At 53.0% G+C, this 23904-nt stretch overlaps 1 long non-coding RNA gene across 4 annotated transcripts in view; it reads left to right on the top strand.

The window, feature by feature from the left end:
- Positions 1-23904, top strand: part of LOC136792138 (uncharacterized) — a 55581-nt gene that overhangs the window by 19125 nt on the left and 12552 nt on the right. The window contains exons 6-7 of one of the 4 annotated variants that reach the window (XR_010835445.1): positions 1448-1524; positions 18646-18717. The exons of 1 other annotated variant lie outside the window; for it this stretch is intronic. This is a non-coding gene — a long non-coding RNA (uncharacterized lncRNA). The remainder of the gene's footprint in view (positions 1-1447; positions 1525-18645; positions 18718-23904) is intronic. 2 more of the 4 variants (XR_010835444.1, XR_010835443.1) reach the window with 2 other exon arrangements.

The following is a 23904-nucleotide window of genomic DNA, read 5'->3' as shown; positions in this document are numbered from 1 at the left end:
CTCATCGCTTGGTACTTTTCCCCTTTCTTTTCAGCTGAGGCTCATTCTCCCCTCCCTTGTCACCGTTTCCAGCTTCTCATGCTGAGCCCACTGCTTTCTTGGCTTGTTCACCTCCACCGGCTTTCCAGTCAGCTACCTCGATTCCGTAAATAGCAGCGAGGAGGGTCCTGCTACAGGTTTGCGGCTTGTCTCACAAAGCCAGGGTCAGGCAGGATATTCTACGTGAGTTCGGTTGTTCAGGTTGCCAGAAAGCCTTACACTACTGGTACTTCTTGAACGGATCCCGAAAATGGGTGTCAGATCATTTCTGTCATTTCCAGTGCCTGGGGTAGGAGATAAGGTAAATGCGGATTAAGCACCTGGGAGGTTCTTAACCTCTGGAGAAAGAGTATTCCTTTGGTGTCAGGAGATACCGTTATAGAGATAAATACTATTCAATTTCGTATAGCATTTTGATACACGATAGACTTTCTGGAGGGTTACCTGTTAAGCCAGAAGAGGAGAGCGTTTTGAGTACTCATGGGTGAACAGCGCCATGGGATAGAGCAGTGGCTCTTGAGTGAGGGTGATGTTGCCCTCACCCTTCCCCCAGCACGTTTGACAATGGCTGGAGACATTTTCCTTGGTTCACATCTGGTCGGGGCGGTGCTGCAGGCATCTAGTGGGTAGAGGCCAGGATGGTACCACATATCGTACAAGGCACAGGACAGCCTTTCCCCACCACCCCAAAAGAATGAGCTGGCCCAAAATGTCAATAGTGTGCTATGGAGAAACCTTGGATAGAGGCTGAGGACTGAAGAGAGGCTGAGGTTGTCCGATGTACTCTCACGTCAGGTAGTCAGTCACATTTGCCAGACTGTTGTGTGGCCCTGCCCCTTTCCCAGAATCTGTAGCAGGCACGTTGATGCCAATGCTTGTCATGTCCTTGGGGTGCGAAACCCTTGGGGGCTCCTGAAAGTCCTAAACACAGGAAGGAGTGATTTAGGAGGGTGACGTGGGAGCCCTAAAGTTCTCTTCCTAAAGAGTAGTTTAGGAAGAACAACATTGTCCTCATGGGTTTGGGAAATGTGCCAGATGGAAAAGAGATGAGGTGTGCCCTGGGGTGTCCCATTCCAGAAGGCAGCCTGGGAGTGATGGGTGCCAGGGAGTCAGATTGTGAATTTGATATAGACTGCTGTAGCAACGAGCAATGCCTGGATCTGTCTAGAGAGTGCTGGGTTGTCTGTCACTGCAGAGTTCAAGAGTTCCTGTATAGGCTGATGCCCACTGATTGGTGATATGATAGAGAGGGGGTGCTGATATAAAGGATGCTCTAAGATCTTGTGATTCTACACTACTTTCACAATTCTTTCCCAGGACTCGGAGCTCCTCGTGCTTGAGCTGCAGAGCTCCTTGGAGGTCTGCTCTGACATGTTTCATCCATTGACATGTGCCACTCATTTTTCAGGTACCAAACAAAGATTCGCTTTGCACCAACCCCGAAAGGATACACTGAAAGAATGATCAGAAAGGAATAATGCATAGGTATGTATTTGCATTGACTTTCTCCAAATATCTGAGACAGGGTAGCTGGTTAGTGGCTGCTTTCTCGTGCTCGAGCCCTTCCAATGGGATCACCTCGGAATGTCACAGGGATTGGAGCCTGTCGGAGCCTGTCTGTCTCTGCCCGTGGCCCCTAGTTTCTTCCTGTCCTGGCTTTCGATAGTGTGTAAGGCCCTTGTCTTTTCCTCCTGCTCCCAGCAGACATTGAGTAACCTCAAGCTGTTACTGAGATGCGTATTTCCTAGTATAGTCCTTTAGAAACGAGAAAGGTTTACTTACTGTGGAAACCAGTGTGGGTTCCTAGGAGTGTTAGTGTCACTTGGTATTGTGTTTCCCACGGCTGCCATGGTAACTGTCATTGCCAGGTGACTCCCTAAGGTTTGAAAAGAATTCTTCCTTGGATCTCAGGTGATAGTGGTGCCTTCCTTCCTTCCTTCCTTCCTTCATTCATTCAGGAACTATTTTCTGAGCAGCATGTATGTGCCACTTACTTTTCATATGTCCAGTGAACGACACAGACAAAATTCCTGCCCCAGTGAACTTGTATATTCTGATGTAATTGGCTTAGGGTGAGGCCTGGCCATTGGTAGATTTTCAAATGTCCCCAGATGATTCTAATGTACAGCTAGGTTTGAGAATCACAGTTATCAATGAAGCACGTGGGGAACTGCAAAGGGCATTGCAGAAATCAAAAGTGGCTATTGGTATGCCTTCACTATTGCTGCATTTTTCCTGCCTGCATCAGGACTGTTGTGCAAGTGCTGATCATTTTCTTTTCAGCCCTTTTCGCTGTTTGTCCAGACCCTTCATCCCTCTTTCTAACCTGACACCCTCCCTACCTCCTTGTTGTCTTTCAGCCTGCAGTCCATCATCTGTTTGGGATTGATCCTAAACTTGGTGGGAAGCCATTGCAGGGTATAAAGAGAGAAATGGGGTTGGCAGAGATGCCTTTTTCAGACACCATACTGGCTAGTGTAAGAGAATGGCTAGGAGGGGGCAGGACTGGATTTGGGGAGACTCATTAGGAGACTGGCTTTGTGCACAGTGGTGGCCTTGGATGTGGAGTAAAGCAGGCAGGTTAGAGTCCTATTTGGAAGGTTAGTGATGGCTTGGAGGTGAATAGGAGTTAGTGATGAATTGGATGTGGGGAATGTGGGTCAAGGGTGTGTAATTGGGTAAATGGAGGTGCTACTTACTGAAATGGGAAACGTTTTCTGCCCACATACTGGCCCGATAAACACCTTCTCAGCCTTTAGACCTTGAATCAGAGATGCTTTCTTGTTTTATTTAGGTATATTTTATTTTATTGCATTTTTAATTGGGCTGCGATGCCAGCTTGCAGGATCTCAGTTCCCCAACCAGGGATTGAACCCAGGCCCCCTGAAGTGGAGGCATGGGGTCCTATCCACCTGACCACCGTAGAATTCCCAGCAGAGATTTTTACCTTTCGTTTGTTTCTTTTTTTAATATCACTTGATTATTTGGTTAATGAATGAATTTACTTATTTATTTATTTTTCGTTGCGTTTGGTTTTCGTTGCCGGGCGCGGGCTTTCTGTAGTTGCGGCAAGCCGGGGCTACTCTTCCTTGTGGTGCACGGGGTTCTCAGTGCAGTGGCTTCTTATGTTGCGGAGCACAGGTTCTGTGAACGCGGTCCTCACTAATTGTGGCACGTGGGCTCCGTAGTGGTGGCTCACGGCCTTACTGGCTCCGCGGCATGTGGGAGCTTCCTGGACCAGGGAGCCAACCCGTGTCCCCTGCCTTGGCAGGCGGATTGTTGTTTTGTTTTTGTTTTTAAACGTCTTTGTTGGAGTATAATTGCTCTATGCTGGTGTGTCAGTTTCTGCTGTATAACAAAGGGAATCAGCTGCATGCATAAGTACATCCCCACATCCCCTCCCTGCTGCATCTCCCTCCCACCCTCCTGATCCCACCCCTCTAGGTGGTTGCAAGGCACTGAGCTGATCTTCCTGTGCTGTGCAGCTGCTTCCCACTAGCCAGGTATTTTACATTTGGTATTGTATATTTGTCAATGCTACTCTCTTACTGCCTCCCAGCTTACCCTTCCCCTTCCCCGAGTCCTCAAGTCCATTCTCTATATCTGCGTCTTTATTCTTGCCCTGCCCCTAGGTTCATTAGAACCTTTTTTTTTTTAGATTCCATATATATGTATTAGCATACGGTACTTGATTTCCTCTTTGTGACTTACTTCACTCTGTATGACAGACTCTGGGTCTATCCACCTCACTACAAATAACTCAGTTTCATTTCCTTTTATGGCGGAGTAAGAGTCCATTGTATATATGTGCCACATCTTCTTTATCTGTTCGTCTCTCGATGGACACTTCGGTTGCTTCCCTGTCCTGGCCACCGTAAATAGTGTTGGCAGGCGGATTCTGTACCACTGCACCACCAGGGTAGTCCCCAGAGTTTATTTCTTAAGGGAGGCCCTCCTCAAGCCGCATCCGTCTCTTTCCTGCTGACGTAGACTCCCACAGCCTTACATAACTGCTCCTTCATAGCACCATACACAGTTTGAATTTCTCACATATTTTAAGTGCCTTTTCTATAACCCTGTGTTCTACTGAACCTTTCCCTCCTGTCTCATCAGGTTATGTCCAGTGCCTACCAGTGCTTGACATATCTTAGGGGCTCAGTAAGTGTCTGTTGAATCCATAATTGGAGAGAGAGGACAAGGCTTAGGAGGGCAGATCAAGGCTTTGTTTTCTACATGTTGAGTAGAAGATGGTTCAAAGCAGGAGCCCTTGAACCTGAGCCTCTTCCCCGGTGAGCGGGGATCCAACCCGAGCCCCCTGCAGTGGAAGCGTGGAGTCCTAACCTCTGGACTACCAGGGAAGTCCCCCGTGTTCCTTTAACTGAGGTCACAAGCTCCAGCGCAGAATAGGAGGCACACGTGAGGCGGATGAGGTCGATTTGCTCCGGGGTGAGGCGCACGGCATCCCGTTGGTGGGTCTGGCGTGGGACGTAGGCTGACCAGAAGTGAGGGAAGGCCAGGGCTTGGTTTGGGGCTTGGAACTCCTTGGGCTTCTCATCGCCTCCTCAGCTGGCACAGCGCTCACTGTGCCCAGAAGTCACCTGTAACGCGTTGTTTTTTTCTGTGGTACTTGGATGCCCGTCAGGGTGGCTCACGGTGACCCCTGTAGCCCCCAGCATCCATGGCATGGCACTTTCTAGGTCACTATGGTAACATAGTTCCAATGTGACTAACCTGTGGTCTCGGAGGCCCCCAAACTACCCCACTATTCCCCAGCAGCCACGGGGACACCTTGTGTGTCCCCTTGGTGCCTGCGCACCCACGAGACCGTCTTTCATCCCGTCCAAGGTGGTGTGGCCGTGGCTGAACTTGCTTAGATTAACAGCCTGGAGCCCATTGTGGTGCAACAGCCTCAGGACCAGGGGCATGTCGTTGTGGCTGGAGGGAGGTCAAGGCAAATGGGTGGGCCCCTTAGGTCTTGGGATCAGGCAGGATACATTGCCTGGCCTGGGGCAGCCTGAGGGAGCCTCACACCACGCTTGTGTGGACACTTCCGGACCTCCTCTGCTGCCCAGGGCCAGGCTAGGCCCACAACGGCCCCAAGCAGCCCTCACACACTGCAGCCACCCGTCCACAAGCGGGAAGTCCCGCATCAGGGCCCGCGTGCGCTCCCGCGGACTTGGGGTGCTGGAGGTGGCCGGCGTGGTGTGCACACGGGTTACCGGCCGCAGCAGCAGACCCAGCAGGAGCAGCAGACCCAGCAGAGGCCGCTGGCGGAGTGCGCGGGGACCCTCGAGGCCCCCCGGGTCGCAAGCTGCACAGGGCCAGGCAGGCGGGCAGAGGCGGCGGGTCTGAGAGGGGCGGGCGATGGGGTTGTGCCCGTCGACACAGGCCACCCAGCGGCGCAGCCTCGCGAGGGGCCCTGGGTGAGGGAGGCGATACAGGGTCAGAGGACCCTACGACCCGTGTGCGGAGAGCCGTGATCCACGAAGCCCGGAAGCCACAGGGCAGCACTGCCGTCCCGGCCCCTGCTCAGAGGCAGGTCCCGCGGGCTCAGCTGGCCTCTGCTGAGAGCCCACTGGCCTCCCATCGCGGGTGCCCTCTGCCCCCGGCCCTCTTCCCACTCCCACTGCTCTGAGGGGGCGCCCTAGGTTGCTCTCCCCCGCCTCTAAACTTCCTGTCCAAGCTGGGGTGCTTCTCTCAGGGGGCCACCTTCAGCCCGAGGCCTCCCGGGAGCACACCTCGTCCCCATCCGCCTGCAGCAGGCCCCGCCCACGCCGAGGGCTGCGTGCGAGTGTCTCTGTGGCCACAAGTGCTCTGGGCTCCCGGTTTCCCGGTACCGGGCCATTGGGGCTGGTATGGGGGAAGAGATAGTTTCTGGAAATGGTGGGGGGTAATAACCTTGTGAGCTCTGGATTCAGGTAGGGGCCCTCTGCCCCCGGCCTTCTCTCTCCACCTACTTGACTCTGCAGCCTTCATGACCATTCTCTGGGGACTTCAACCAGCACCTGGGACCTATCAGGAACCTCCCCCACTTCGGTCAGCCAGCCTCAGGAAAGAGCGCCCTCAGGAGTTGCTACACGCCCCCCAGGGCCCGAATAGAGGGACTTTGGGGATGTGAACTGAACAACCTTCTGGGGAGAGTCAGCGACCCTTGTACTCACCAGAGCAGGAACCCAGTCTGTACGGTATTTGAGTGGAAGGAAATGAAGTCATTTCCATGGCAGCAGAGCCCCCAGTGCAGCACCCTTCCTCCCAGAGCTGCCGCTGGCTGTCCTTCTGGCCAGGATCGCTCCTACCTCAGCGTGGAAGGCCCGGCCTCGTGGAGAAGTATAGGTTCTGAGGAGAGATCGGGCACCTGGCTTCTGCTGCTCCACTTGCCTTCTCTCGTGGCCCTTGTGGCTCTAGCTTTCCCAGAAACCTCAAGGGCTAAGTGCCTGTGCTCGCTCAGAGGCCGCACGCCATTCCCCATTTCCAGCCTCAGGCCCTCCCCCTAGCTGCCTCCTCTAGGGACCCCTTCCCCCCACCACCTCCCCACACAGTGGGGATGTGCCTTCTCACAGAAGCTCAACCACTGAGATGCTTTAGGGACTGTGCCCAAACTCCTTCATCCCCAGCCTCTCAAGTTTTTGCTCTGATCCCTGGCACCCCCTGGAGCTGCTCCACCTTTGGAACCTTTCCCGGGTGGCAGGAGTGCCCAGCACAGGGGTAGTGACCTAAGTCTGAGCTGTGGCGACCTTTAGAAATCTGTTACAGAAAAACACTTTGCCGAGCATTAGGGGACCCCACTGGGGACAGAAGGGGCTGGGAATAAAGGAGCATGTGAACCTCCGGGCAGGGTGCGTGCTGCTTGACTCTCCATCCTGTTCTTGCTTCGGGGGCAGGAAATGGTGCGTTGGGGGGGGGCGGGTGGTAACCTTGTGAGCTTTGCCATGGCCCTCTCTTGAGAATGGCTCAGCCAGCAAGATTCTGTGGAGTCTGCCTCCTGGCACCATGCTACAATCGCCGGATTTTGGGTCGGGAGCAAAGATCTTCGTCCGACTCTTGCGGAGCGCGCTTTCTCTTGGGCGCACGTCTGGCGACTGGCTCCTGCTCCGCTTCCACCTTTGCTGGCGTGGCCGAAGGAACATCCCCGTAGGCCCAGTAGCCACCAGCGCGGCAGTATGTCTCCCCATGGCAGCCCAACTGCGTTTCCCCACACCCTCGGTTGAGGACGTGGCAGTGACCAGCTGTACGAGGAGAAACGGGAGCCGCTGCTGCTGCAAAGAAAATCAAAAGTGATCAGTCCCTTCTGCTGTGCACAGTCTCCTGGCCGAATCTCCCTCTCTCATGTCTCTCCCAGTTTCTGGCCAGAGACCTTTCATCTACTGGACATCCAAAACACAGCCTTGGCCCATCACCTCTCTGAGTCCCTGGAGAAGGGACCCTGGCTGCAAAAGCGATTCCTAGGGCCTACGGCTGCAGCAGATGAGGGAGTCCCTTCACCTTTTCCAGGGAAAACAGTAGAACCCGAAAGTCATTGCAAGCATGATCCTCTCCATCTCTCCCTTCCACAACAGAGAAAACATTTCTTGCAGTCTGTCACTTGTGAGGCTTTAATGGAAATATCGTTCACGTTTTGGAAAAAGATAATCTAATATAAATTGGATCAGAACCCCTCCCACCTTGGCAACCCCTCTTGGGTCCCATTTTTACAGTGCCTGTTTCAACCACACGGAACTCTAGTCCTCTGATCCTTTTATCTCGATAAGAACAAGGCCACATACTGAGGCAGAGTGATCGGGAGACTCAGAACCAGGTTCTGGGTACCATGTCTAGGCTCACATCAACCCAGCCTCCTGGGACACCATCTCCTCAGCCCTCCAGTCTCACTAGCACTTCATCATGCCCCCTTGGTTCTTCCGTTCCTGCCATCAATAGGGCACCACCGTCGGCCCTAGTACTCAGCCGCTCAGTATGGGATATGTCTGACGGGACCGAGCTAGATGTCTACACGACAGCACAGAGGTGCCTGGGTTTGAAGGTGCGGTTCAAGGGTGGCCCTCTTCCTCAAACTGCTCCATTTACCATTCGCCAGCAACAACGCACTTGTCTTTTGCTAAGAGGCCCATCAGGAAAGGGTCTGAATGGAAGCATCCTGTAGCCCAAAGGGGAAGGCTCCTTTGATAAAGATCAGAACCTTCCCGCACACTTGTCCAGGGATGACCTTTCACTTGTCCCCAGCAGTGAGCACTGTGGGCCTTGAAGGTGTCCCACGTAACTGGTATTCGTTACAGCTGGGAAAGTGCTCAGGTGTATGTGCTGGGCAAGCCCCAGGGAACATGTGGCAGCCGGGGGAAGTTGTGCGTACACCATGCCTCTTGGACAGATGCCCGGTCTCGGTGTACCTCGTGCACTGCCCTCTCAGGGAACGTAGGACAGGTTAGAGTAAATGCAGAAGGTCTGGTGAGGGATTCTCTCTCAGACAACCAGAGATTGGTCTCTGGTGGAGAACCGGTAGGGAAGTATCTCTGAGGGCAGCAGCACGTTTGCATCGTTACCCTGCCATGGAAACTGTGAGAAGGCCTGTGAGGTCATCACTAGCCAGTGAGGTCCTATAAGGAACGTGTGAGTTGAGGGGCAGGCTTCAGGAGGAGGGGCAGTTCTGTGGAGGAGAGCAGGGTGGAGGCAGTGGTACTCTGCCTGGGCCCTCACACCGGGGCCTCCCCACCCATGCCCTAGTCTAGTAGACACCCCACGTGGGGCGTGCCAGTGGGCTGGCACAGCCCCAGGGGCCACAGGAGGGCAAGACAGACACACATCCTGAGATCGGCTTGAGAGGCAAGATGAACGTTAGGAGGCAGCTAGGTTGTACGGCCCTGACCCTAAGAGGCAGAGATTTGTGTGGACTGGGGAATCAGGGAAGGCTCCTTGGCAGTGGGCCTGAAGGACAAGTGACATGTGAACCCATGGGGAAGAGAGGGCAGACATTCCATTTTGGAAGAATAAAAGCAGAGACACACTCTTCTCGACCTTGTCCTGCCCCAAATATAAATTCATAGAACTCTCCCATTTTAACACCCGAGGGCTTCAAAAACCCTAGAGGTGAAGGGGCCTCCCCAGTGTTAACACAGGTTGTGGAGAGGTGTTGCACTCAATGGTTAGGTTCATGTTGGGCCCCCGGATTCACAGCTGATAGGAACGTGAGGAAGAGCTCATGCCATTTCAAACATTTCCAAGGTGATACTGAGAGAGATGTTAAAGGTGCAAAATGAGGGTGCTGAATGACCCCACAAAGTGGGAATGGTGGGCCCACTTTAACGTGAAAGTCCAAACAAATTCCTGTCGAAAGGACATCATACCGAATGATCACATAATCATGACACTCGCCCTCTCCCCTAGAGGTAAATATCATTAGAATCCTCTCTCTGCCTCTCTCCACCATGAAAGGATGAGAGAAAGGCTCAGCAGCAGCCCCCGTGAAAGACATGGTCAACACCGTGAAGAGGTGTTACTAAGACGATTTGGTCCGACTCAGAGAAGGAAAGAGATGACTCTGCCCTTAGCCTGAGCAGGCCCACAGGAAGGAAGCACAATTGGGGCAGCCTTGGATAGTGTGGCAATGAGAGAGAACCTTCTTTAGGAAGGGACTCCCTGTTGCCGACCTTGCAAAAGCCAAAATGGGACATTCGTGTACTTGGGCTGTTGCAGAGGGGATGTGCCCAGAGGTGGGGCCACTCTGCTTGAGAATCACAGCACCTTGTAATCCTAGTAAGCTGCTTGACTCCTGCAATCGCCGGATTTTTGGTCTGGAGCAGCGGAGATCTTCGTCCAACTCCTCCGGAGCACGCTTTCTCTTCAGAGCTCGTCTGGGGACTGGTTTCTCGGCTTCCACCTTTGCTGGTGTGGCCAAAGGAACGTCCCCGTAGGCCCGGTAGCCACCAGCCAGGCAGTAGGTCTCCCCGTGCCAGCCCAACTGCGTTTCTTCACATCCCCGGTAGAGGACGTGGTAGTGACCAGGTGTCGGAGGAGAAACGGGAGCCGCTGCTGCTGCAAAGAAAATCAGAAGTGATCAGTCAGTTCGGCTGTACACAGTCTCCTGGCAGGATTTCCCTCTCTCAAGTCTCTCCCAGTTTCTGGCCGAAGACCTTCCATCTCCTGGACATCCAAAACACAGCCTTGGCCCATCACCTCTCTGAGTCCCTGGAGAAGGGAAACTGGCTGCAAAGGCAATTCCTGGAGCCTACGGCTGCAGCACATGAGGAAGTCTCTTCACCGTTTTCAGGGAAAACAGTAGAACCCGAAAGTCATTGCACTCATGATCCTCTCCATCTGTCCCTTCCACAACAGAGAAACCAACCATTTCTTGCTGTCTGTCATTTCTGAGGCTTTCATGGAAATGCCTTTCAAGATTTCGAAAACAATCATCTAATATAACTTGGTTCAGGACCACTCCCACCTTGGCCACCCCTCTTGGGCCCCATGTATACTGCCTGTTTCAAACACACTGAACTCTCGCCCTGGGATCCTTGTATCTAGAGTAGCACGAGGTCCACTACTGAGGCAGAGTGAACAGGAGACTCAGAACCCGGCTTCTGGGTACCATATGTAGGCTCACATCAACCCAGCCTCCTGGGGCACCATCTCCTCAGCCCTCCGGTCTCACTAGCACTTCATCACCCCCCGCCCCTTGGTTCTTCCGTCCTTCCCATGACTATGGCACCACCCTCTCCCCTAGTACTCAGCAGCTCAGTATGGGATGTGTCTGAGGGGACCGATCTCGATGTCTCCGTGCCAGCACAGAGGTGCCTGGGTTTGAAGGTGTGGTTCAGGAGTGGCCCTCTTCCTCAAACTGCTCCATTTACCACTTGCCCACAACAACGCACTTGTCTTTTGCTAAGAGGCCCATCAGGAAAGGGTCTGAATGGAAGCATCCTGTAGCCCAAAGCGGAAGGCTATATTTATAAAGATCAGAAGCTTCCTGCACACTAGTCCGGGGCTGACCTTTCACTTGTCCTCAGCAGTGAGCACTGTGGGACCCTGAAGGTGTCCCAGGTCACTGGTATTACTTACATCTGGGAAAGCACTCAGGTGTACGTAGTGGGCAAGAGCCACAGAAACACGTGGCAGCCAGGTGAGGTTGTGTGTACCCCACGCCTGTTCCGCAGATGCCCGGTCCCGCTGTTTCTCCTGCACCGCCCAGCCAGGGAACAGAGCACAGGTTGGAATATGTGTAGAGGATCCGGTCACACATTCTCTCTCAGACAAGCAAAGAGATTGGTCTCTGGTGGAGAACCAGTAGGGAAGTTTCTCTGAGGGCAGCAAACTTTGTTTGCACAGTTACACTGCCATGGAAACTGTGGAATGCCGGTGAGGTGCTCACTAGCCAGTGAGGTCATCGTATGGAACCTGTGACTTGGGGGTCAGTCTTGAGGAGGAGGGGCAGTTCTGTGGAGGAGAGCAGGGTGGAGGCAGAGGTACTCTGCCTGGGCCCTCACACCGGGGCCTCCCCACCCATGCCCTAGTCTAGTAGACACCCCACGTGGGGCGTGCCGGTGGTCTGGCACAGCCCCAGGGGCCACAGGAGGGCAAGAGAGACCCACATCCTGAGATCGGCTTGAGAGGCAAGATGAACGTTAGGAGGCAGCTAGGTTGTACGGCCCTGACCCTAAGAGGCAGAGATTTGTGTGGACTGGGGAATCAGGGAAGGCTCCTTGGCAGTGGGCCTGAAAGACAAGTGACATGTGGACCCATGGGGAAGAGAGGGCAGACATTCCATTTTGGAAGAATAAAAGCAGAGACACACTCTTCTCGACCTTGTCCTGCCCCAAATATAGATTCATAGAACCCTCCCATTTTTACACCCGAGGGCTTCAAAAACCCGAGAGGTGAAGGGGCCTCCCCAGTGTTAACACAGGTCGTGGAGAGGTGTTGTGCTCAATGGTTAGGTTCATGTTGGGGCCCCGGATTCCCAGCTGATAGGAACGTGAGGACAAACTCATGCCGTTTCAAACATTTCCAAGGTGATACTGAGAGAGATGTTAAAGGTGCAAAATGAGGGTGCTGAATGACCTCACAAAGTGGGAATGGTGGGCCCACTTTAACGTGAAAGTCCAAACAAATTCCTGTCGAAAGGACATCGTACCGAATGATCACATAATCATGTCACTCGCCCTCTCCCCTAGAGGTAAGAATCATTAGAATCCCCTCTCTCTCTCCACCATGAAAGGATGAGAGAAAGGCTCAGCAGCAGCCCCCGTGAAAGACCTGGTCAACACCGTGAAGAGGTGTTACGAAGACGATTTGGTCCGACTCAGAGACGAAAGAGATGACTCTGCCCTTAGCCTGAGCAGGCCCACAGGGAGGAAGCACATTTGGGGCAGCCTTGGATAGTGTGGCAATGAGAGAGAACCTTCTTTAGGAGGGGACTCCCTGTTGCCGACCTTGAGAAAGCAAAGATGGGACATTCGTGTACTTGGGCTGTTGCAGAGGGGATGTGCCCAGGAGGTAGAGACTGCTTGGACTACCATTTTAGAGGTTGGGCCACCCTGGTTGAGAAGCACAGCACCTTGTTCTCCTAAAGTGCTTGAATCAGCGGGTGCCCCTTAGGACAGACAAAGTCAGGCCTCATTGGAGCAGACTGCCTTTGGGAGTGGTAGAAGGTGAAGTGTGAAGGGGAATGCTCTGGAGGAGGTTTGTCGTGGCAGGTGGGCCAGCATGAGACCATTCAGCTTCTCCAAGGCTCCAGAGATGACTTGGCTGGGAGCATCCCTGTGATGTGGTGCGGTGACTCCAAACTTAACAGGACCTGGCTGGGCACCTGGGGAAGGCCGAATAAACGGTTTCTTAACTTAGGAGAGTGAGAGACTCACCTGGGGAGTTCCACAAAAGCACTTAAAAAGACTTGTACCTGGATTCTTGAGACAACCCTCAGAAAACTTATCTAGATGTGGAGTAGGGCTCAGGAAGCTGCAACTTGTGTGTGTGTGTGTGTGTGTGTGTGTGTGTGTGTGTGTGGTGCGTGGGCCTCTCACTGTTGTGGTCTTTCCCGTTGCGGAGTGCAGGTTCAGCGGCCATGGCCCACGGAGCCAGCTGCTCCGCGGCATGTGGGATCTTCCCGGACCGGGGCATGAACCCGTGTGCCCTGCATCGGCAGGCGGACTCTGAACCACTGCGCCACCAGGGAAGCCCTAAGCTGCACTTTTTAAATAAGCTTCCTGGGCAGCCCCACCACAGTGGTCCATGTATAGAGTGACCAAATGATTGTGTCTTCTCGGTTGCTTTAGGGAGTCCAAGTGGGCCGTATTTAAAACGGCAGCAGGCATACGTATAAACAGGGAAGATTCGAGGCAAACAGAGGTATATGGTTACAGTATGCATGAATCAGATCTGAGAAAAGCTAGCCTGGTGGTTAAAGAACACAACGCTTAGGACAGACAGACCAGATTCTGTCCTACTTACTTGTGTGAGTTTGACCAAGTTCTTTTATCCTCCTGACTGCTCATGTGGAAAAGAGCTATGGCTGTACATTGAGCATAGTATTCTCTTTTGGCAAAGGTTGCTCTGGGTCCATTTGTGTTCTCTGCAATTCTTTCCAGTGTGCAAGCATTTTTAAGTCGCCTGATGAAGTATTACATTTGACTTTGAACTGTTCATTACTTTGGGCAAAGCTTCTGTAGTGCTGCAGAGACTAGAACCTATGCAGAGATAGTGAGAGGATGCTATAACCTTCTGCCGGTTTATAAAGAAGTTTCACCTTTTCTCCACTTCCTCCACCTGCCACCAAGAGATGAGAAAGAAGGCAGAGGCTGGAAATGCACACCAGGCAATACTTGTGTGTCAGTTTGGCTTTTTCTTCCACTGCCAGTACTTCCCAGAGAGATTTCACCCAAAGTGCCTAAGCTTGCCATGGCCATTGTTGTGCAGAAAATTTCTCTCTATTGCTAGTCACATCCCCTTTTCCTTGTCCTGGGGCTAAATGTATGTTTGGGGGCAGGGAATAAAATGCAATACAGTGAAATGTCTATGCTGATTTAATTGGCTTGGGGTGAGGCCTGGCCATTGGTAGCGTTTAAAATCTCTCCAGATGATTCTCATGTACAGCGAGGTTTGAGAATCACAGTTATCGATGAAGCACTTTGGGAATTGCAAAGGCATTGCAGAAATAAAAAGTGGCTATTGGTATTTCTTCACTCTTCCTGCATTTTCTTTCCTGCCTGCATCAGGACTGTTGTGCAAGTGCTGATCATTTTCTTTTCAGCCCTTTTCGCTGTTTGCCTCGACCGTTCATCCCTCTTTCGAACCTGACACCCTCCCTACCTCCTTCTTGTCTTTCAGCCTCCAGTCCATCATCAGTTTGGGATTGATCCTACACTTGGTGGGAAGCCATTGCAGGGTATAAAGAGAGAAGTGGTGTTGGCAGAGATGCCTTTTTCAGACACCGCACTGGCTACTGTAAGAGAATGGCTAGGAGAGGGCAGGAGTAGATTTGGGGAGACTCATTAGGAGACTGGCTTTGTGCACAGTGGTGGCCTTGGAGGTGGAGTAAAGCAGGCAGGTTAGAGTCCTATTTGGAAGGTTAGTGATGGCTTGGAGGTGAATAGGAGTTAGTGATGAATTGGATGTGGGGAATGTGGGTCAAGGGTGTGTAATTGGGTAAATGGAGGTGCTACTTACTGAAATGGGAAACGTTTTCTGCCCACATAGTGGCCCGATAAACACCTTCTCACCCTTTAGACCTTAAATCACAGATGCTTTCTTGTTTTATTTAGTTATATTTTATTTTATTGCATTTTTATTTGGGCTGCGATGCCAGCTTGCAGGATCTCAGTTCCCCAACCAGGGATTGAACCCGGGCCCCCTGAAGTGGAGGCACGGGGTCCTAACCACTGGACCACACCGGGGAATTCCCAGCAGAGATTTTTACTTTTCGTTTCTTTCTTTTTTTAATATATGTTTTGATTAATTGGTTAATGAATGAATGAATGAATGAATTTTGGGTCGCATTGGTTCTTCATTGCCGCGCGTGGGCTTTCGGTAGTTGCGGCGAGCAGGGGCTACTCTTCGTTGTGGTGCCCGGGCTTCTCAGTGCAGTGGCTTCTCATGTTGCGGAGCATGGGCTCTATGATGCACGCGGTCCTCAGTAGTTCTGGTGCGTGGGCTCGGTAGAGGTGGCGCGCAGGCTTACTGGCTCCGCGGCATGTGGGGCCTTCCCGGACCAGGGTGCAAACCCGTTTCCCCTGCCTTGGCAGGCGGATTGTTTGTTTTTGTTTTTGTTTTTAAACATCTTTGTTGGAGTGTAATTGCTTTACCCTGGTGTGTCAGTTTCTGCTGTGTAACAAAGTGAATCAGCTCTATGCATGCCTATATCCCCATATCCCCTCCCTCCTGCGTCTCTCTCTCTCACCCTCCTGTGCCCAACCCTCTAGGTGGTCGAAAGGCACTGAGCTGAACTCCCTGTGCTGTGCAGCTGCTTCCCGCTAGCTAGGTATTTTACATTTGGTATTGTATATATGTCAATGCTACTGTTCTTTCGTCCCAGCTTATCCTTCCCCCTCCCCGTGTCCTCAAGTTCATTTTCTATCTGCATCTTTATTCCTGCCCTGCCCTTAGGTTCATGAGAACATTTATATACATATATATATATATATATATATATATATATATATATATATATATATATGTGGTAGCATACGATATTTGTTTTTTCTCTTCCTGACTTACTTCACTCTGTATGACAGACTCGAGGTCTATCCACCTCACTACAAATAGCTCAGTTTCATTTCTTTTATGGCTGAGTCATATTCTATGGTATGTATGTGTCACATCTTCTTTATCTATTCGTTTGTCGATGGACACTTAGGTTGCTTCCCGGTCCTGGCTACTGTAAATTGTGCTGGCAGGCGGATTCTGAACCACTGCACCACCAGGGAAGTCCCCAGAGATTATTTCTTAAGGGAGGCCCTCCTCAAGCCCCACCAGTCTCTTCCCTGCTGACACAGACTCCCACGGCCTTACGTAACTGCTCCTTCCGAGCACCATACACAGTTTTAATTTCACAGACATTTGTAAGTTCCCTTTTTATAACCCTCTGTTCTACTAATCCTTTCCCTCCTGCCTCATCATTTTATCTCCAGTGCCTGCCAGTGCTTGGCATATCTTAGGGGCTCAGTAAGTGTCTGTTGAATCCCTAATTGGAGACAGAGGACAAGGCTTAGGAGGGAAGATCAAGGCTTTATTTTTGTTTTCTACATGTTGAGAATTGGTCCTCGTGGGCGCGGCGATTCTTCCAGCCGCGCGAAGCCAGTGGCGCGGGCTGACAAGGGCCCAGCGTGAGGCGTACCGGCTGGTTCAACTGGGGCCGCCACGCGGAGATCAGCAGCGGCCCGGGTCGCACCAGCACCGGTCGCGGGGGGCTCCGCTGCCCGCTCTGCCGCTCTTCCTGCCGCCACCATAGAGCCCGCGGGATGCGCACCACGGGCCGGGGCTCGTTGGGACCGCGGACCGTGAGGTCCCGGCGAAGCGCCAGAAGCAATCGAGCCACGAGCGACAAGAGCCGCAGCCAGGGTGCCAGAGCCCTATTCCCCTTGCTGCGGGAGAGGCGCACGACAGTGACTTCACGGGCGCGCCAAGTTCTGGCGGTCGTTGGCTGGCGCGGCTCAGTCAGGGCCGCGGAATTGGCGAAGCGTGTGGAAGGAGCGGGATGGGTAGAGCTCAGCAGCGGCGAGGTGGGTAGGTCCGAACAGGGGCTGGTGACTCCAGGCCCCGGCCAACCTTGGGGAAGGGTGCGCGATGGAGGCAGGACGGGGGTCCGAGGATACGCGGTGATGGGGCCCTGGCATTAGGAGCCAGGAGGGCGGAGGGCTTGTGGTGATCCGATGTCGGATCCCTGCAATGCTCTTTTGTCACCCTCACAGCTCCTGTCATGGCTTGGCCGGTTCGGGTCTCCCCCTGTAACTTATGAGGGTGTGGCGATGTTTTCCCAGATGGGGTCCCCGTGCAAGGTCTTTGAATACAAGTTATTTATTGAGAGTCTGAGTGAATGGTCAGGCCTGGGGTCCGACACCAGGAGTCCGGAGTCCTAGATCCAGGCTCACCCTTCCCTTAGAGCTCCCCAGAGAGCTGAGGGCGGCCCCGTGGGCAAGCTGATGGCCTTCAGCGTATCTTCTCTTCAGTCAAGAGAACTCATCGCTTGGTACTTTTCCCCTTTGTTTTCAGCTGAGGCTCATTCTCCCCTCCCTTGTCACCCTTTCCAGCTTCTCATGCTGAGCCCACTGCTTTCTTGGCTTGTTCACCTCCACCGGCTTTCCAGTCAGCTACCTCGATTCCATAAATAGCAGCGAGGAGGGTCCTGCTACAGGTTTGAGGCTTGTCTCACAAAGCCAGGGTCCGGCAGGATATTCTACGTGAGTTCGGTTGTTCAGGTTGCCAGAAAGCCTTACACTACTGGTACTTCTTGAACGGATCCCGAAAATGGGTGTCAGATCATTTCTGTCATTTCCAGTGCCTGGGGTAGGAGATAAGGTAAATGCGGATTAAGCACCTGGGAGGTTCTTAACCTCTGGAGAAAGAGTATTCCTTTGGTGTCAGGAGATACCGTTATAGAGGTAAATACTATTCAATTTCCTATAGCATTTTGATACACGATAGACTTTCTGGAGGGTTAGCTGTTAAGCCAGCAGAGGAGAGCGTTTTGAGTACTCATGGGTGAACAACGCCATGGGATAGAGCAGTGGCTCTTGAGTGAGGGTGATGTTGCCCTCACCCTTCCCCCAGCACGTTTGACAATGGCTGGAGACATTTTCCTTGGTTCACATCTGGTCGGGGCGGTGCTGCAGGCATCTAGTGGGTAGAGGCCAGGATGGTACCACATATCGTACAAGGCACAGGACAGCCTTTCCCCACCACCCCAAAAGAATGAGCTGGCCCAAAATGTAAATAGTGTGCTATGGAGAAACCTTGGATAGAGGCTGAGGACTGAAGAGAGGCTGAGGTTGTCCGATGTACTCTCACGTCAGGTAGTCAGTCACATTTGCCAGACTGTTGTGTGGCCCTGCCCCTTTCCCAGAATCTGTAGCAGGCACGTTGATGCCAATGCTCGTCATGTCCTTGGGGTGCGAAACCCTTGGGGGCTCCTGAAAGTCCTAAACACAGGAAGGAGTGATTTAGGAGGGTGACGTGGGAGCCCTAAAGTTCTCTTCCTAAAGAGTAGTTTAGGAAGAACAACATTGTACTCATGGGTTTGGGAAATGTGCCAGATGGAAAAGAGATGAGGTGTGCCCTGGGGTGTCCCATTCCAGAAGGCAGCCTGGGAGTGATGGGTGCCAGGGAGTCAGATTGTGAATTTGATATAGACTGCTGTAGCAACGAGCAATGCCTTGATCTGTCTAGAGAGTGCTGGGTTGTCTGTCACTGCAGAGTCCAAGAGTTCCTGTATAGACTGATGCCCACTGATTGGTGATATGATAGAGGGGGGGGGCTGATATAAAGGATGCTCTAAGATCTTGTGATTCTACACTACTTTCACGATTCTTTCCCAAGACTCGGAGCTCCTCGTTCTTGAGCTGCAGAGCTCCTTGGAGGTCTGCTCTGACATGTTTCATCCGTTGACACGTGCCACTCCTTTTTCAGGTACCAAACAAAGAATCGCACAAAGCCCGAAAGGATACACTGAAAGAATGATCAGAAAGGAATAATGCATAGGTATGTATTTGCATTGACTTTCTCCAAATATCTGAGACAGGGTAGCTGGTTAGTGGCTGCTTTCTCGTGCTCGAGCCCTTCCAATGGGATCACCTAGGAATGTCACAGAGATTGGAGCCTGTCGGAGCCTGTCTGTCTCTGCCCGTGGCCCCTAGTTTCTTCCTGTCGTGGCTTTCGATAGTGTGTAAGGCCCTTGTCTTTTCCTCCTGCTCCCAGCAGACATTGAGTAACCTCTAGCTGTTACTGAGATGCGTATTTCCCAGTATAGTCCTTTAGAAACGAGAAAGGTTTACTTACTGTGGAAACCAGTGTGGGCTCCTGGGAGTGTTAGTGTCACTTGGTATTGTGTTTCCCACGGCTGCCATGGTAACTGTCCTTGCCTGGTGACTCCCTAAGGTTTGAAAAGAATTCTTCCTTGGATCTCAGGTGACAGTGGTGCATTCCTTCCTTCCTTCCTTCCTTCATTCATTCAGGAGCTATTTTCTGAGCAGCATGTATGTGCCACTTACTTTTCATATGTCCAGTGAACGACACCGACAAAATTCCTGCCCCAGTTAACTGTATATTGTGATGTAATTGCTTTAGGGTGAGGCCTGGCCATTGGTAGTTTTTCAAATGTCCCCAGATGATTCTAATGTACAGCTAGGTTTGAGAATCACAGTTATCAATGAAGCACGTGGGGAACTGCAAAGGGCATTGCAGAAATCAAAAGAGGCTATTGGTATGCCTTCACTATTGCTGCATTTTTCCTGCCTGCATCAGGACTGTTGTGCAAGTGTTGATCATTTTCTTTTCAGCCCTTTTCGCTGTTTGTCCAGACCCTTCATCCCTCTTTCGAACCTTACACCCTCCCTACCTCCTTGTTGTCTTTCAGCCTGCAGTCCATCATCTGTTTGGGATTGATCGTAAACTTGGTGGGAAGCCATTGCAGGGTATAAAGAGAGAAGTGGGGTTGGCAGAGATGCCTTTTTCAGACACCGCACTGGCTAGTGTAAGAGAATGGCTAGGAGGGGGCAGGACTGGATTTGGGGAGACTCATTAGGAGACTGGCTTTGTGCACAGTGGTGGCCTTGGAGGTGGAGTAAAGCAGGCAGGTTAGAGTCCTATTTGGAAGGTTAGTGATGGCTTGCAGGTGAATAGGAGTTAGTGATGAATTGGATGAGGGGAATGTGGGTTAAGGGTGTGTAATTGGGTAAATGGAGGTGCTACTACTGAAATGGGAAACGTTTTCTGCCCACATAGTGGCCCGATAAACACCTTCTCACCCTTTAGACCTTGAATCAGAGATGCTTTCTTGTTTTATTTAGTTATATTTTATTTTATTGCATTTTTAATTGGGCTGCGATGCCAGCTTGCAGGATCTCAGTTCCCCAACCAGGGATTGAACCCGGGCCCCCTGACGTGGAGGCCCGGGGTCCTAACCACTAGACCACCGGAGCACCGGGGAATTCCCAGCAGAGATTTTTGCTTTTCGTTTCTTTCTTTTTTTTAATATAACTTTTGATTATTTGTTTAATGAATGAATTTATTTATTTATTTATTTTTCGTTGCGTTGGGTTTTCGTTGCCGGGCGCGGGCTTTCTGTAGTTGCGGCGAGCCGGGGCTACTCTTCTTTGCGGTGCACGGGCTTCTCAGTGCAGTGGCTTCTCATGTTGCGGAGCACGGGCTCTGAGCACGCGGTCCTCCCTAATTGTGGCACGTGGACTCGGTAGTGGTGGCTCGCGGGCTTACTGGCTCCGCGGCATGTGGGAGCTTCCTGGACCAGGGAGCCGACCCGTGTCCCCTGCCTTGGCAGGCGGATTGTTTTTTTTGTTTTTGTTTTTAAACGTCTGTTGGAGTATAATTGCTCTACGCTGGTGTGTCAGTTTCTGCTGTATAACAAAGGGAATCAGCTGCATGCATACGTATATCCCCACATCCCCTCCCTCCTGCATCTCCCTCCCACCCTCCTGATCCCACCCCTCTAGGTGGTTGCAAGGCACTTTGCTGATCTTCCTGTGCTGTGCAGCTGCTTCCCACTAGCCAGGTATTTTACATTTGGTATTGTATATTTGTCAATGCTACTCTCTTACTGCCTCCCATCTTACCCTTCCCCTTCCCCGAGTCCTCAAGTCCATTCTCTATGTCTGCGTCTTTATTCTTGCCCTGCCCCTAGGTTCATTAGAACCTTTTTTTTTTTTGAGATTCCATATATATGTATTAGCATACGGTATTTGATTTCCTCTTTGTGACTTACTTCACTCTGTATGACAGACTCTAGGTCCATCCACCTCACTACAAATAACTCAGTTTCATTTCCTTTTATGGCGGAGTAAGAGTCCATTGTATATATGTGCCACATCTTCTTTATCTGTTCGTCTCTCGATGGACACTTTGGTTGCTTCCCTGTCCTGGCCACCGTAAATAGTGTTGGCAGGCGGATTCTGTACCACTGCACCACCAGGGTAGTCCCCAGAGTTTATTTCTTAAGGGAGGCCCTCCTCAAGCCGCATCCATCTCTTTCCTGCTGACGTAGACTCCCACAGCCTTACATAACTGCTCCTTCATAGCACCATACACAGTTTGAATTTCTCACATATTTTTAAGTGCCTTTTCTATAACCCTGTGTTCTACTGAACCTTTCCCTCCTGTCTCATCAGGTTATGTCCAGTGCCTACCAGTGCTTGACATATCTTAGAGGCTCAGTAAGTGTCTGTTGACTCCATAATTGGAGAGAGAGGACAAGGCTTAGGAGGGCAGATCAAGGCTTTGTTTTCTACATGTTGAGTAGAAGATGGTTCAAAGCAGGAGCCCTTGAACCTGAGCCTCTTCCCCGGTGAGCGGGGATCCAACCCGAGCCCCCTGCAGTGGAAGCGTGGAGTCCTAACCTCTGGACTACCAGGGAAGTCCCCCGTGTACCTTTAACTGAGGTCACAAGCTCCAGCGCAGAATAGGAGGCACACGTGAGGCGGATGAGGTCGATTTGCTCTGGGGTGAGGCGCACGGCATCCCGTTGGTGGGTCTGGCATGGGACGTAGGCTGAACAGAAGTGAGGGAAGGCCAGGGCTTGGTTTGGGGCTTGGAACTCCTTGGGCTTCTCATCGCCTCCTCAGCTGGCACAGCGCTCACTGTGCCCAGAAGTCACCTGTAACGCATTGTTTTTGTCTGTGGTACTTGGATGCCCGTCAGGGTGGCTCACGGTGACCCCTGTAGCCCCCAGCATCCATGGCATGGCACTTTCTAGGTCACTATGGTAACATAGTTCCAATGTGCCTAACCTGTGGTCTCGGAGGCCCCCAAACTACCCCACTATTCCCCAGCAGCCACGGGGACACCTTGTGTGTCCCCTTGGTGCCTGCGCACCCACGAGACCGTCTTTCAGCCCGTCCAAGCTGGTGTGGCCGTGGCTGAACTTGCGCAGATTAACAGCCTGGAGCCCATTGTGGTGCAACTGCCTCAGGACCAGGGGCATGTCGTTGTGGCTGGAGGGAGGTCAAGGCAAGTGGGTGGGCCCCTTAGGTCTTGGGATCAGGCAGGATACATTGCCTGGCCTGGGGCAGCCTGAGGGAGCCTCACACCACGCTTGTGTGGGCACCTCCGGACCTCCTCCGCTGCCCAGATCCAGGCTAGGCCCCCAACGGCCCCAAGCAGCCCTCACACACTGCAGCCACCCGTCCACAAGCGGGAAGTCCCGCATCAGGGCCCGCGTGCGCTCCCGCGGACTTGGGGTGCTGGAGGTGGCCGGCGTGGTGTGCACACGGGTTACCGGCCGCAGCAGCAGACCCAGCAGGAGCAGCAGACCCAGCAGAGGCCGCTGGCGGAGTGCGCGGGGACCCTCGAGGCCCCCTGGGTCGCAAGCTGCACAGGGCCAGGCAGGCGGGCAGAGGCGGCGGGTCTGAGAGGGGCGGGTGATGGGGTTGTGCCCGTCGACACAGGCCACCCAGCGGCGCGGCCTCGCGAGGGGCCCTGGGTGAGGGAGGCGATACAGGGTCAGAGGACCCTACGACCCCTGTGCGGAGAGCCGTGATCCACGAAGCCCGGAAGCCACAGGGCAGCACTGCCCTCCCGGCCCCTGCTCAGAGGCAGGTCCCGCGGGCTCAGCTGGCCTCTGCTGAGAGCCCACTGGCCTCCCATCGCGGGTGCCCTCTGCCCCCGGCCCTCTTCCCACTCCCACTGCTCTGAGGGGGCGCCCTAGGTTGCTCTCCCCCGCCTCTAAACTTCCTGTCCAAGCTGGGGTGCTTCTCTCAGGGGGCCACCTTCAGCCCGAGGCCTCCCGGGAGCACACCTCGTCCCCATCCGCCTGCAGCAGGCCCCGCCCACGCCGAGGGCTGCGTGCGAGTGTCTCTGTGGCCACAAGTGCTCTGGGCTCCCGGTTTCCCGGTACCGGGCCATTGGGGCTGGTATGGGGGAAGAGATAGTTTCTGGAAATGGTGGGGGGTAATAACCTTGTGAGCTCTGGATTCAGGTAGGGGCCCTCTGCCCCCGGCCTTCTCTCTCCACCTACTTGACTCTGCAGCCTTCATGACCATTCTCTGGGGACTTCAACCAGCACCTGGGACCTATCAGGAACCTCCCCCACTTCGGTCAGCCAGCCTCAGGAAAGAGCGCCCTCAGGAGTTGCTACACGCCCCCCAGGGCCCGAATAGAGGGACTTTGGGGATGTGAACTGAACAACCTTCTGGGGAGAGTCAGCGACCCTTGTACTCACCAGAGCAGGAACCCAGTCTGTACGGTATTTGAGTGGAAGGAAATGAAGTCATTTCCATGGCAGCAGAGCCCCCAGTGCAGCACCCTTCCTCCCAGAGCTGCCGCTGGCTGTCCTTCTGGCCAGGATCGCTCCTACCTCAGCGTGGAAGGCCCGGCCTCGTGGAGAAGTATAGGTTCTGAGGAGAGATCGGGCACCTGGCTTCTGCTGCTCCACTTGCCTTCTCTCGTGGCCCTTGTGGCTCTAGCTTTCCCAGAAACCTCAAGGGCTAAGTGCCTGTGCTCGCTCAGAGGCCGCACGCCATTCCCCATTTCCAGCCTCAGGCCCTCCCCCTAGCTGCCTCCTCTAGGGACCCCTTCCCCCCACCACCTCCCCACACAGTGGGGATGTGCCTTCTCACAGAAGCTCAACCACTGAGATGCTTTAGGGACTGTGCCCAAACTCCTTCATCCCCAGCCTCTGAAGTTTTTGCTCTGATCCCTGGCACCCCCTGGAGCTGCTCC

The sequence above is a fragment of the Kogia breviceps genome, chromosome 11 (assembly GCF_026419965.1).
Source record: "Kogia breviceps isolate mKogBre1 chromosome 11, mKogBre1 haplotype 1, whole genome shotgun sequence".
NCBI classification, from domain to species: Eukaryota; Metazoa; Chordata; class Mammalia; order Artiodactyla; family Physeteridae; genus Kogia; species Kogia breviceps.
This window is presented reverse-complemented; position numbering and strand designations above follow the sequence as displayed.